At 58.8% G+C, this 14,012-nt stretch overlaps 1 protein-coding gene across 4 annotated transcripts in view; it reads left to right on the top strand.

The window, feature by feature from the left end:
* Positions 1 to 2,765: 2,765 nt before the first annotated feature.
* The window catches only part of LOC101552334 (protein Shroom2), a 112,237-nt gene continuing 100,990 nt past the window's right edge, over positions 2,766 to 14,012 (top strand). For all 4 annotated transcript variants that reach the window (XM_055122309.1, XM_055122310.1, XM_055122311.1 and 1 more), the window contains exons 1-2: positions 2,766 to 2,913; positions 11,442 to 11,573. The gene's annotated coding sequence lies outside the window, so the exon portion shown is untranslated. The remainder of the gene's footprint in view (positions 2,914 to 11,441; positions 11,574 to 14,012) is intronic.

A 14,012-nucleotide genomic window follows, 5' to 3' on the forward strand; every position in this document is an offset into this window, starting at 1 on the left:
CTGCTTCCCCTCCCCTCCCCATTGCCCCGTCCCCTGCCCTCTGCCCTGTCCAGCCCTGCACTTGTCTTCCCTGTCATCCTCACTGTCCCTGTGGCTGGGGACCACACACCACCCACCCTCTGTGTGTCCTGAGCAGCCCCGGTGTGGTGGCACGTCTCCCAGGACAGGGGCCCGTACTCTGGGCGCATGTGGGCCGCAGCAGGGTTACACGCCCGGCACGGCACTTCCCTGAGCCTTGCACCCGCCCCCACCCCCTTTCACTCTTTATCTCTGCTTGTGAGTTTGCAGAAATCTCCCTCTGAGCCCTCCACTTCATTCTGTTCTGTTTTGGGGCCTAATGTCCCAGTGGTGCTCAGGGCTGACCCCCAGCTCTGTGCTCACGGATCACTCCTGGCAGTGCTCTGGGGACCCTATGGGACGCAGGGGACCGAACCCAGGTCAGCTGCGTGCAAGGCAAATCCTCTACCCGCTGTCCCATTGCTTCGGCCCCTAGTCACCTTTTGTTAAAAAGGGGCGGGACACACCTAGTGACACTCAGGACTTACTCCAGGCTCCGTGCCCAGGGATCACCCCTGGTGGGCTGGGGGAGCCATCTGGGGTGCTGGGGGTTGAACTTGGGTCGGCCGTGTGCAAGGCAAGCGCCCTCCCCCTTGTGCTATCTCTCCGGCCCCATTCACTTTTTCACTTTTTTTTTTTTTGGATCTATTCCAGCAGTCATCAGGCACGTGGGCTGGGGGGCTCCATGGAGGGAAGGCTCGGGGGCCGGGCCTGTGGCATCAGGGCACAGATGCGAGGTGGAGAAGCTTGCTGGTACCGAAGGCCCATGCTACTTCCTCCGGCCCCTGCCGGCGTTTCCCAAGGACCAAGGCAGCTGCCCTGAGCCCTGGGCAGAAGGCTGACGACAGGGCGATGGGGTGCAGAATGGAGCCGCCCGGGGTGCACCAGTACCCCAGCTCTGTTTCTGGCGTTAAGGAACCTTCTAGCCGTGGTACGCACACGTCTGCGCATGTGTCAGGCAGCTGTATGCACGGGGCTGTGTCTCATTGCTATTTGGACTCTTGTCTCGGCATGGAGTCTTTTTTTTTTTTTTTTTTGGTTTTGGGGCCATACCTAGTGATGCTCAAGGCTGACTCCTGGCTTTGTGCTCAGGAATCACTCCTGGTGGTGCTCGGGACACCCTGTGGGATGCCGGATGGAACCTGGGTCGCCGCGTGGACTCTCCGTGTTAGAATCGGGCCTTTCCTGGGGGGCGGGGGGAGCCCTCCCACCTACCTGCTTTGCTGGGTGTTTGGGCGCCGTTCAGGGAGTCCTGTGGGGCTGTGGACCGGGCACGGGCGCCCAGATTCAAACCTGGTGCTCTGCCTGCTGAGTAACCCTGTCCCCCCCACCGAGCCCGCCTGTCTGGGTGCGTCCCTCAGTGCCTGAGTGTGGCATTCCCTGGGTCAACAGGGCCCCGTCAGCCCGGCGGTATGTGCGTGGGTGTCGGTGTGTGAGGTGTGGCTGTTGCTGTGTAATGCAGGTCAGGTGTGGTCGGCAGGGGTGTGTGTGTGCGCGTGTGTAGGAGTGTGTGTGAGTGGTTACTTTCCTGCTGGCTCACTCAGTGCCCATCCTGGAATGTGTCTGTGTCTGTGTGTTGGAGAAGCTTGCTGGTACCGAAGGCCCATGCTACTTCCTCCGGCCCCTGCCGGCGTTTCCCAAGGGCCAAGGCAGCTGCCCTGAGCCCTGGGCAGAAGGCTGACGACAGGGCGACGGGGTACAGAATGGAGCCACCCGGGGTGCACCAGTACCCGGGGTGCACCAGTACCCCATGTGTTGCTGTCTGTCTGTGTGTCTCTGTGTCTGTGTGTCTGTATGTATGTCTGCCTGTGTCTCTCTGTGTCTCTCTGTGTCTGTCTGTGTGTGTCTGTGTCTGTGTGTCTGTCTGTATGTCTGCCTGTGTCTCTCTATGTCTGTCTGTGTGTGTCTCTGTTTGTCCCTGTGTCTCTCTGTATCTAATTGTGTGTTTGTGTGTCTCTGTGTATTTCTTTGTCTCTGTATATTTGTGTGTCTGTGTCTGTATTTGTGTATCTCTGTGTGTGTCTGTGTGTCTGTGTGTATCTCTGTCTATATCTCTGTGTGTATCTGTGACTCAGTCTGTGTCTGTTTGTGTGTGTGTGCCTGTGCCTGTGTGTGTGTCTTGGCGTGTCTCTGACTATACTATGTGTTTCTGTGTGTCTGTATCTATGTGTGTATCTCAGTTTGTGTTTTTGTGTCTGTGTGTCTCTGTGTATTTCTGTCTATACTATGTGTGTCTGTCTGTCTGTCTGTGTCTCTGTGTCTGCCTATACTATTTGTCTGTTCTTGTCTGTTCTGTGTGTCTGTACTATGTGTGTGTCTCTGTGTTTCTCTACCTGTATGTCTTCTGTGTGTGTCTGTATTTGTGTATGTGTGTGTGCATGTCTGTGTGTGCATGTGTATCTGTGTGTACGTGTGTATCTGTGTGTGTCTGTGTGTGTGCATGTGCATGTCTGTGCGTGTGTGTCTGTATCTTTGTGTGTCTGTGTGTGCGTGTCTGTATCTGTGTGTGTCTGTATCTGTGTGTGCGTGTCTGTATCTGTATGTTTGTGTATCTGTGTGTGCGTGTCTGTATTAGTGTGTGCGTGTGTCTCTGTGTGTGGGGGGTGGGGAGGTGGTAGTGGTGGCTGTCTGGCCAGCTCCCCGTGTGCCCGCAGCTACCTGGGCTCCTGCCCTTGGGGCCCCTGACCGTTTCTCTCTGTTGCAGATCGAGGAAGGCAGCAAGGCGGCGGCTGGGGAGCAGCTCCTGGCGGGAGACGAGATCGTGGGCATCAACGACGTGGGCCTGTCGGGGTTCCGGCAGGAGGCCATCTGCCTGGTGAAGGGCTCCCACAAGACCCTGAAGCTCGTGGTGAGAAGGTCAGGGTGCGCCCACCCCACGTTCCCATGCAGCAGCCGAGTGGGGGCAGAGGCGAGTGGTCTATGCATGTGTGAGTGCATGTGTGTGCACATGCGTGAGTGTGTGTGGATGTGTGGGCCTGTATTGGACCCCTCCCATGCCTGCACAGGTGCAGCTCCTGGCCAAGGATTGAGCCAGGGTTCAAAGTCGAAGACTGCTTTTTGCTCCATCACTTAAGACTGCTTATTTAAACCCAACTGAGTTTTGGTGTATTTAATTTTTAAAAAATTTCATTTTAATTGAATCACTGTGAGATACACAGTTACAGAGCACGAAGTTTTCATGATTGGGCTTCAGTCATATCATGCTCCAACACCCGTCCCTTCACCAGTGCGCATTTCCCACCACCAGTGTCCCCAGTTCCCCTCCTGCCCCGCCCCCATCTGTGGCAGGCACTTTGCTTCTGTCTGTCTCTCTCTTTCCCACATTACGGATCGCAGTGCAGATGCTGAAAGGTCATACCGACCCAGGTGAGATTTTGAAGCTATGTTTGAGGTCCGGCTCTAGGCCCACCCCGGCGCTGCTCAGGGCAGAATCCCGGCTCCGTGCTTAGGAATCGCTGGAGTGCTGGGCCGTCCACATGTAAGGAAAGGACCCTCCCTGCTGTCCTGTCACCCCTGTCCCCAGAGTGAATTTCCAGAGTCCTTTGTGTGTGTTTGGGGCTTTTGGGGGGCCATATCTGGCGGTGCTCAGGGTGGACTCCCCGCCCCCCCCAGCTTGGTGCTCCCTGCTGTTCTCAGTACTGCAGTGCTGGGGATTGAACCTGTGGCTCCAGCTCGCAGAGCAGCCCCGGGGACCATCTCCCCGGCGTGAAGAGCCCCGTGTGGATGCATGTGGCCCTGCGCCCATGTCTGTGTCTGTGTGTACAGGCTGGTTTTGCTGGGGGCAGTATGCTCAGCAGTCCTGAGGGGTACTCCTGACTCAGTGCTCAAGGGGGGTACTGGTAGCAGTGCTTGGGTACCCTGCAGTGCCAAGGATGGAGCCTGCTTGCAGAGCCAGCTCTGCAGGCCTCGGAGCCCCGCCACGGACTTAGAGATGGGCATATGTATGTTTCTTTAGTTCTGGGGTCGTGCCTGGCGATGCTCAGGGGTCACTGCTGGCTCTGCACTCCAGACTAACTCCTGGCGGTGCTCAGGGGACCATATGGGATGGCGGGGCTCGAACCCAGGTTGAGCATGTGCGAGGCCAGTGCATTTGTGGCTTGTACCGTCTCTCTGGTCCTTGAGTTTGAAAAAATAAAATAATTTTTTTTTTGGCCAGCATATGCCAGGCAACCGCCCTCCCCCTGTTCTGATGCTGCAGCGCCCCTCCCCCCAGCCACCCCCGCCCCCAGCCAGCTCTCCCTTCTGGAGAGCCCTTTTTTTTTTTATAATATATTGATTTTTTAATTAGTGAGTCACAGTGAGGGCACAGTTACAGATTCACACATTTTTGTGCTTGTTTTACCCTCATGCAATGTTCGAGAGCCCATCCCTCCACCAGTGTCCATTCTCCACCACCAAGGAACCCAGTATCCCTCCCATCCCCCCCACCCCACTCCGCCTCTGTGGCAGAGCATTTCAGTTTGTTCTCTCTCTCTCCCGGAGAGCTCTTATTTCTGACTCAGTTGCTCTGCCGCAGAGAACAGGGAGCCCTGGTTGTCAGATGCTGTTGCCCACTCCTTCCACCAGGTGGCAGACTGCCTCTTCTCTGGACACGCAAAGGGGGGGCTGGGGGGTGGCGGGGCTGGGGGGGGCTGGGGGGGCTGGTGGGGGCTACAGGCGGGATTGGCAGGGTCTGCCGTCAGGCTGGGGTTGGGGGCCGGCAGGGAGCACTCGGAAAGGTGGACACGGGGGAGCCCCGGCACGGCAGGCTTGTGGCTGTTTTATTTTCTGCTCGAGGTTTTCCTGGCTCTGAGCGTCTCCGTCATCGCCCGCATCAGGGCCCCTCTGCTTCCCCCGCACTCTGCCTCTGATGCTTGGGTCTGGGGCCACACCTCGAAGTGCTCAGGGCTGTGTGTGGCGGGGGGGGGGGGCCCCCCGGGACCCGTGACCCAGCTGGCTCCAGCCCCCGCCCCCCTTCCTCAGGCTCCCTGCAGCCTCCAGCCACTGGCTGCCCTGCTCACCAGCCGGGTTTTCCTTCTTCCTTCCCTCCCCTCCTCTCCCTCCCCTTCTCCTTTTTCTTTTCCTTTTCGAGCAGAGGGGCGTGGGTAGCTCCAGACAGACTCCGGACAGAGCTTAGCCTGTCCACGTACCTGTGCAGTGTTAGGGGCTTGGGGCACACCAGCTGCTGGGGGACAGGGCCCTGCAGACCTCCACGCCTTTAGTTTGCTTTAGAATCATCCAAGGAATTGAGAAATCTCCCTCCCTCCCTCCCTCTCTCTCTCTCTCTCTCTGTCTCTGTCTGTCTGTCTCTCTCTGTCTTTCTGTCTCTCTCCTTCTCGCTTTGGGGTCCGCATCTAGCAGTGCTCAGGGGTTACTCTTGGCTGGGGGGGGGCTGGAGCGATAGCATAGTGGGTAGGGCATTTGCTTTGCATGTGGCTGACCCGGGTTCGATTCCCAGCATCCCATAGGGTCCCCTGAGCACGGCCAGGGGTAATTCCTGAGTGCAGAACCAGGACTAACCCCAGTGCATCGCCATGTGTGACCCAAAAAGCAAAACAAAAACAAAAACAAAACTCCTGGCTTGGCTCGGGGGACCCTATGGGTGCGGGGATGGAAGCCAGCGGGCTGTGTGCAAGGCCAGCGCCCTCCCTGCTGCTGTCTGTACCATAGCTCCACCCTCCACCCCCCCCCCCAGCGTTTTATTTTTAGCCCAATTAAGTTAGAAATCTCTTCCCTTTGTTACAGCGGCTGTGAAATCATGCTGGTGGGCTCGGCTTGTAAATGTTCCCTGCTTCTGATCACGGTCACTGTGTCTCCGCCGCTCAGGGACCCCGTTCGCTTTCCTTCCTCCCTGCTCCGGGGGCTCCCCGGGCCCGAGGATGCGCGCTGAGAGCTGCCCGTGGCTCGAACATTCTTTTCAGTGCGGGGCAGGAGCGCGGCGGCAGTGGCCCCCTGGCAGCCGACTCCCGTGCCCTCGGGGGCCCTGCACACTGTCGCCTGGTGTCGGCACTGATACCTGCGCTGCTAAGGAGCCCGGACGTGATCTGTCCTGCTGGGCCCGGCTCTCAGCGCCTTCCCGCCGGGCGCCGCCGCAGAACTCTGCGACCAGCACTGGTCTCTGGAGTGTTTTTAAATTTTTTTTTTGTTTGTTTGTTTTGCTTTTTGGGTCATACCCAGCAATGCTCAGGGGTTACTCCTGGCTCTGCACTCAGAAATTACTCCTGGCAGTGCTTGGGGGACCATATGGGATGCCAGGGATCGAACCCGGGTCGGCCGCGTGCAAGGCAAACGCCCTACCCGCTGTGCTATCGCCCCGGCCCCTAAATTAATTTTTTTTTCTCCTAAATTGAATCACCGTGAGAGACACGGTTGCAAAGCTGTTCAGTTTCAGACGTACAGTGTTCCAACAGCCGCCCCGCCCCCACAGCACGTTTCCCTCCCGCCCCCACCCTGCTCTGCCTCAGTGGCAGCTGCTTTCCTTCTGTCTGTCTGCACTCCGCCCTCTCTCTTTTTTTTTTCTTTTTGGGCCACACCCGGCAATGCACAGGGGTTCCTCCTGGCTCTGCACTCAGGAATGACTCCTGGCGGTACTCGGGGACCCTGTGGGATGCTGGGAATCGAACCCGGGTCGGCCGCATGCAAGGCAAACGCCCTCCCCGCTGTGCTATGGCTCCAGCCCCTCTGTGTCTCTTTCGTCTGTTTCGCTTTGCGGTACAGGTGCCGGGAGGCTGTCACGTGTCTCCCTCCTGTCAGCTCTCCGTCCGCGTCCAGCGCGGCTCTTCGAAGTGATTCTTGTCCATTCTTTGTGCGGACGGCCGTGGCCCTCTGTGCGCCTCCTGTCAGCCTCTGGAACGGTTCTGGAGGGGCTCGGGGCGGGGGTGTGGGCTGGGGAACACAGGTCGTGCAGGGACTCACACCCCAGCGCCTTCGCTGTGGCCCTGGGGACGTTCACTTTCTCCTGAGGCCTCACAGGGCACCCACGGGCCGCACCCCCCGACAGAGGAAAGAGACAGGCTCCCAGGCCCTGTCCCGTCCCCGCTGGCTGCCATGTCCTCCAGTGTGTCCAGTCAGCATCTCTTCTGGTGAGGGCGGTGGGGAGGGGCGCAGACCCAGGCCTTGGCCTGCAGCCAGCTTGGTACTCCAGCGTGTTCTGTACGGCCGCCACCGTCCCCTTCCTGTGCCTGCTGCCTGATGGTGGCTTCCTGAGTGGCCCATGAGGGAACGAGTGCTTTGGGTGCGGTTTGCTGCCTGCCAGGCCCCTGTCCTGCCCATCTGTCTGCCTGTTGCTTCCCGCATGTCCCGGCACTCGGCCTTGCAGCTGGCCACGTCCCGTGGGTGCCCGTGCAGTGGTGCTCGAGGGCCGCACACACACGGGCCGGGGCGGACTACAGCCCAGGCAGCGCCGGCTCCTGGGTCCACGCTCCCTGCCACCGGGGTCTCTGTCGGGAGTGTCCAGCCAGAACATCAGCACGCAGGGAGGGTGGACGGGCGGCACCCAGGTGCTCGCTCCTCCCCATCTTCCCCGCAGGATGTCGGAGCCACGGGCTTTGCAGCTCGCACCATGTCCCGAGTTCTCGTTGACCGAGTCACAGTCATTTGCAGTTACTCGTGCTGGAGTTTCTCGCATGCGGTGTTCCACCACCAGCGCCCGTACCCATGTCCACTGTCGTCACCAGAGTGTGCCCAGCCCCTTGGCCTCCCTCTGTGGCACATACTTTTATTTTATTTATTTATTTATTTATTTTTGGTTTTTGCTTTTTGGGTCACACCCGGCGGTGCATAGGGGTTCCTCCTGGCTCTGCACTCAGGAATGACTCCTGGCAGTGCTCGGGGGACCCTATGGGATGCTGGGATTCGAACCCAGTCGGCTGTGTGCAAGGCAAATGCCCTCCCCCCTGTGCTATCGCTCCAGCCCCTACTTTTGTTTATTTTTATTGTTTTTTTTTTTCCTTTTGACTTTGAGTCACACCTGGCAGTGCGCAGGGCTTCCTCCTGGCTCTGTGCTCAGGGTCACTCGTGACAGGGCCCTGGACCCTTTGCGGTGCTGGGGCTGGAGCCCGGGCCAGCCGTGTGCTAGGCACGCCCCCTCGCGCCGTGCTCTCGCCCCACCCCGGCCTGCACAGTGCCCTTCCCTGCCCTCGTCCCCACCCGATCACTCCTTACCATAAAGCCAGTGCCTGGGGACATCAGGTGAGCAGAGACCTTCTGGAACCATACTTCCCAAATTCCACAGTGCGTTGCATTGTGCGAGGCTGGTGCAGCGCGTCACTTAGGACAGCCACTGTTTCTGCAGCCTCTGCTTCTTACCTTGGAGCTTGGATGCTTCAGCCTCGCTCTCTCTCCCTCTCGCTCTCCCTCCCTCCCTCTCCCTGTCTCTCCTGCATTGCCTTTCTTCAAAGGGAGCGGATATTTCTCATTCCCAGGTCTGAACTTTGCAGAGCGCCCCTCCCCCCATGTTCCCTGCTGTGCCCCCACTTTCCATCTCATAGATGAGAGCAGCAGTGCCCGCGGAGCTTCCTGGGGCACAGACTGCCCCTGCCCTGAGGTAGAGGCCGTGCTGTCGCCTGGCCTCTGTCCCTTGGGTCTTCGGGAGCTCGCACTTTCGTCCTCTTGGATCTTTGCAGACCTGGCCCTGTCTGTCCCCAGCACCTCTGAGTGTGGCTGTGGATGCTCGGGGATTCTAGTCTCTCCATTTTGTGTTCTGCCCCGTGGGCTCCGGTCCTCGGGGCTCCAGCGCAGGACCCCCCCCCCCCCCCGCAGGGCGAGCGTTCTTTCCAGGGTCACATCTGGCCCACAAGACATTCCCCCCCTACACACCCAAATATATTTGATGTTTTTGTCTGCTTGGGAGGATGTCCGTGCTCCACCCAGTACCGAGAGAGGCCGGCAGCTCGTCTGCCTCTGTGGGGTCACAGGCGACCTGCTCAGGCAAGGAGCAGGCTGTGTGTGCGTGTCTGTGTCACAGTGTGTCTGTGTAAGAGTCTGTGCGATTGTGCATATGTTTCCCTATGTGTGTACTAGGGGGTGTCTGTAAGGCAGTGTGTGCGTCTGTGTGTGTAATTGTGCATGTCTGTGTAGTCTTTCAGGGGAAGAGTGTGTGTCTATGTAAGTGTGTGCGCGCACATGTGCATGTGTGTGTAAGAGTATGGGTGAGTCTTCGTCACAGTGTGATCGTGTATGTGTGCTTCTCTTTGTGTCAGTTGGAGGGCAGTGTCTGTAGGACGGTGTGTGTGCGTGTGTGAGAGAGTGTGTCTGTGTGTGTTGGAGAAGGCTGTTTGGATCTGTGAAGAGTGTGTCTGTGGAGGGGGTGTCCGGAAGGGGGTGTGTGAGTCGGTAAGTGGGGGTGTCTGTTGGGGGGTGTGTCTGTCTGTATGAGACTGTGTGTGAGTCTTGGTGAGAGTCGTCTGCCTCAGTGTGTGTGTGCTGGAGAGGGTGTGCCTGTAAGAGTGTCTCAGATCTGTGTGGGTGTGTGCATGTGTATGTTGGAGACCGTGTCTCTTATGTGAGTGTGTGTCACAGTGTGTGTGTGCTGGAGGTGTCTGTGTGTAGAGTGTGTGTGTGTTGGAGGGGGATGTCTGGGGGTGTCTGTGTGTGTTGTAGGGGAGTGTCTGGGGGTGTCTGTGTGTGTGTTGGAGGGGGTTATCTGTGTAGAGTGTGCGTGTTGGAGGGGGGTGTCTGGGGGTATCTGTGTGTGTGTGTGTGTGTGTGTTGGAGACCATGTCTCTTATGTGAGTGTGTGTCACAGTGTGTGTGTGTTGAAGGGGGTGTCTGGAGGTGTCTGTGTGTGTAGAGTGTGTGTGTGTTGGAGGGGGGTGTCTGGGGGTGTCTGTGTGTGTGTTGGAGGGGGGTATCTGTGTAGAGTGTGCGTGTTGGAGGGGGGTGTCTGGGGGTATCTCTGTGTGTGTGTGTGTGTGTGTTGGAGACCATGTCTCTTATGTGAGTGTGTGTCACAGTGTGTGTGTGTTGGAGGGCGGTGTCTGGGGGTGTCTGTGTGTGTTGGAGGGGGGTGTCTGGGGGTGTCTGTGTTGGAGGGGGTGTCTGGGGGTGTCTGTGCATGTTGGAGGGGAGTGTCTGGGGGTGTCTGTGTGTGTTGGAGGGGAGTGTCTGGGGGTGTCTGTGCATGTTGGAGGGGAGTGTCTGGGGGTGTCTGTGTGTTGGAGGGGGGTGTCTGGGGGTGTCTGTGTGTTGGAGGGGGTGTCTGGGGGTGTCTGTGCATGTTGGAGGGGAGTGTCTGGGGGTGTCTGTGTGTGTTGGAGGGGAGTGTCTGGGGGTGTCTGTGCATGTTGGAGGGGAGTGTCTGGGGGTGTCTGTGTGTTGGAGGGGGGTGTCTGGGGGTGTCTGTGTGTTGGAGGGGGATGTCTGGGGGTGTCTGTGTGTTGGAGGGGGTGTCTGGGGGTGTCTGCATGTTGGAGGGGAGTGTCTGGGGGTGTCTGTGTGTGTTGGAGGGGAGTGTCTGGGGGTGTCTGTGCATGTTGGAGGGGAGTGTCTGGGGGTGTCTGTGTTGGAGGGGGGTGTCTGGGGGTGTCTGTGCATGTTGGAGGGGAGTGTCTGGGGGTGTCTGTGTGTGTTGGAGGGGAGTGTCTGGGGGTGTCTGTGCATGTTGGAGGGGAGTGTCTGGGGGTGTCTGTGTGTTGGAGGGGGGTGTCTGGGGGTGTCTGTGTGTTGGAGGGGGTGTCTGGGGGTGTCTGTGTGTTGGAGGGGGTGTTTGTGTAGAGTGTGCGTGTTGGAGGGGGTGTCTGGGGGTGTCTGTGTGTGTTGGAGGGGGGTGTCTCTGTGTGCGTGTTGGAGGGGGGTGTCTGGGGGTGTCTGTGTGTGTTGGAGGGGGGTGTCTGTGTAGAGTGTGCATGTTGGAGGGGGGTGTCTGTGTAGAGTGTGCGTGTTGGATGGGGGTGTCTGGGGCTATCTGTGTGTGTGTGTGTGTGTGTGTGTGTGTGTGTGTGTGTGTGTGTGTGTGTGTGTGTGTGTGTGTGTGTGTGTGTGTGTTGGAGGCAGGGTGTCCGTTTCCCAGTTGGGCCGTGGTGCTGATGCTTGGTGCTGAGCTCTCCGCGCCTTGGCGCTGTGGGCAGAGGGGCCGGCGGTGCAGCCCAGGGCTCAGGTGTCCCTGCAGCCTGCCCCGGTGGTACAGGCTTGGGCGGCCTCAGGGACAGGGAGCCCGGGACACCTCGTGGTTCCCTGTGCCTTGTGCCTCGCCAGGCTGGGGTGTGCCGGGGCGCCCTGACTCTGCGGGCTCGGCAGGCTCCAGCCTCACCCAGGAGCCCCGTGGCCAGCTTGTGTGGCTGCCAGGAGCCCGTCTGCCTGCCGGTCCCTTGCAGAGGGGGCGCGCGGGGTCGGGGCGTCTGGGGAAGCCTTCCTTCCCGAGGGGCTGTCCGTGGGGGAAGCCCTCAGTTCTGGCGCTGCCTTTGCAGGAGCAGCGAGCTCGGCTGGAGGCCCCACTCGTGGCACGCCACCAAGTTCTGCGACAGCCAGCCTGACCCAGCCGCGCCGGTGGCCAGCTCCGCCTCTGCTGGCCCGGCCTGGCACAGCCGGCACCATGCCAGGTAGGCGCGCTCGCCCTTCCCGCTGGGCCCGGCCGGGCAGGGGCACGGGGCTGCGGGGGCGGGGCTCGCTTGGTGGGAACGTGCCTGGCTCGCAGCTGGAGGGGCCCCTCTAGGACAGGATGTGGGCAGTCCCCGGGGCCCGGAGGGGTGGACACGGCCAAGAGCACTCACGTGTGTGTCTGTGTCTCTGTGTGGGTGTGTCTCTGTGTGGGGGAGTGTTTGTGTCTTTTGTGTCTCTCTTTCTCTGTGTGTTTCTGTGTGTCTCTGTATCTTTGTGTCTCTGTGTGGGAGTGTCTGTGCATGTCTGTTTTGTGTATGTCTTTGTGTGTGTCTGTGTGTGTTTGTCTCTGTGTGTGTCTGTATCTATATGTATCTTTGTGTATATTTGTGTCTCTGTGTGTCTGTGTGTCTGTGTCTTTGTCTCTGTGTGGGAGTGTCTGTGTGTGTCTGTGTCTTTGTGTGTGTCTGTATCTCTGTGTGTGTATATCTGTGTCTCTGTGTGGGTATCTGTATGTGTCTGTGTCTATATGTGTGTGTGTCTGTGTCTTTGTGTGGGTGTGTCTGTGTGTCTTTATGTGTATCTGTGTCTGTGTGTGTCTGTGTGGATGTCTCTGTGTGGATGTGTCTGTGTGTCTTTGTGTATGTCTTTGTCTCTGTGTGGGTGTGGGTGTCTCCATTTGGGTGTGTCTGTGACTCTGTGTTGTTTGTATGTCTGTCTTTGTGTTCTTTGTGTGTCTGTGTGACTTCGTGCCTGTGAATGTTTGGGTCTGTGTCCGTGTGTGTGTGTTTCTCTCTGTCTTTGTGTGTGTCTGAGTGAGTCTCTGCTTGTGTCTCTATGTGAGTGTCTACTCTGTGTGTGTCTCTGTGTCTGTGTGTCTGTGGCTTTGTGTGTTGTGTGTGTCTGTGTGTGTCTGTCTCTGTGTGCATGCCTGTGTATCTGTGTGTTTGTGTCTTTGTGTGTGTGTCTCTTTGCATGTCTGTGTGTCTGTGTCTCTGTGTGTGTGTCTGTGACTCTGCATGGGTCTGTGTGTATCTGTGCCTGTCTCTGTGTGTCCTTGTGTCCTTGTGTGTGTGTCTTTGTGTGAATCTGTGTGCATGGCTCTTTGTGTACCTGTGTGTGTGTATATCTGTGCTTGTCTGTGTCTATGTGTCTGTGTCTGTGACTCTGTGTGCATGGCTCTTTGTGTACCTGTGTGTGTGTCTGTGCCTGTCTATCTCTGTGTGTCTGTGTGTCTCTGTATGTCTGTGTCTCTGTGTGCATGTCTGTGTGTCTCTGTCTCTGTGTGTGTCTCAGTGTGCATCTCTGTGTGTCTGTGTGTCTGTATCTGTATGTGTGTGTGTGTCTGTGACTAATGGAGCCTTTTGGGGGGTTGGTGTTTTGGTTTGCTTGGTTTGGATGCTGCGGGGGTTCCTCCTGGCTCTGCACTCTGGGCTCACTCCTGGCCGTGCTGTGGGGACCCTCTGGACTGCCAGGGACCAAGCTCAGGTCAGGGCCCACCCTCCCCGCTCACGGCACTTTGAGTGGAACCGTTGGAGCCAAGCCTTGGCTGCCGGAACTGCCAGCCAGCAGCCAAGGAGCTGTGGGGGAGGGAAGGACAGCAGCGCAATTAGCGGCTCTTCAAAGGACTCTGGGACAGTGGCCTGTGGACCCCTGGGGGTCTTTCACAGAGAACAGCAGTGTCTCTGCCTACTGCAGTCACAGTTCTGTGGACACCAGCCCCGGGATATCCGGGATGCTGTGTCCATGTGCCCAGCCCTGTCCCTTGCGCCTGCCTTCGTGCCCCTGGATGTCTGCGGGCTGGGGATGAGCGCTCCCAGGTCCGGGCGGGACTTGGGGGTCTGTGGGCTACCCATGCGCCCTCTTTGGCCCCTGATGTCTGTTCTTCAGCCCGGCCTGCTCCCCGCCCACCCTGCGGGCAGCCACAGATGGGCCAGGCTGGAGTGGGGTGTGCGGCTGCTGGGTGGACGGAGCTGGACGGGAGCGCATGTGCGCACCCAGGCCAGCCGGTTATTCTCAGACCGCTGCCCGCCCTGTCCGTGCCCACGGCCAGGTCTTTGCGTACGCAAAGCATGGAAGGGGGGTCTTGTCAGATCCCAGGGCAGCCAAACTCACGGACAGCTCAGGGCTGTGGGGGCCTGGGCAGCACCCACAGCAGCCCTGGACGCATCGGGGGACGGCCTAGCGGTGCGGGTGACCTCTCAGCCTGCACGGCAGCACTGGACACAGCAGGGGACAGCTCAGGTGTGGGGGAGGGGCACACACAGACTCCACGGCAGCCGTAGATAACCAGGGGACAGCTCAGGTGTGTGTGGGGTCTGACAGGGCCGCCTGGACACAGCAGGGGCCAGCTCACGTGTTGGGGAGTTGGGGAGGCCTGGCCAGCCCCCACGGCAGCCCTGGACACGAGGGGACAGCTCAGATGTGTTGTGGGCCTGCTC

The sequence above is a fragment of the Sorex araneus genome, chromosome X (assembly GCF_027595985.1).
Source record: "Sorex araneus isolate mSorAra2 chromosome X, mSorAra2.pri, whole genome shotgun sequence".
In the NCBI taxonomy this organism is placed as follows: domain Eukaryota; kingdom Metazoa; phylum Chordata; class Mammalia; order Eulipotyphla; family Soricidae; genus Sorex; species Sorex araneus.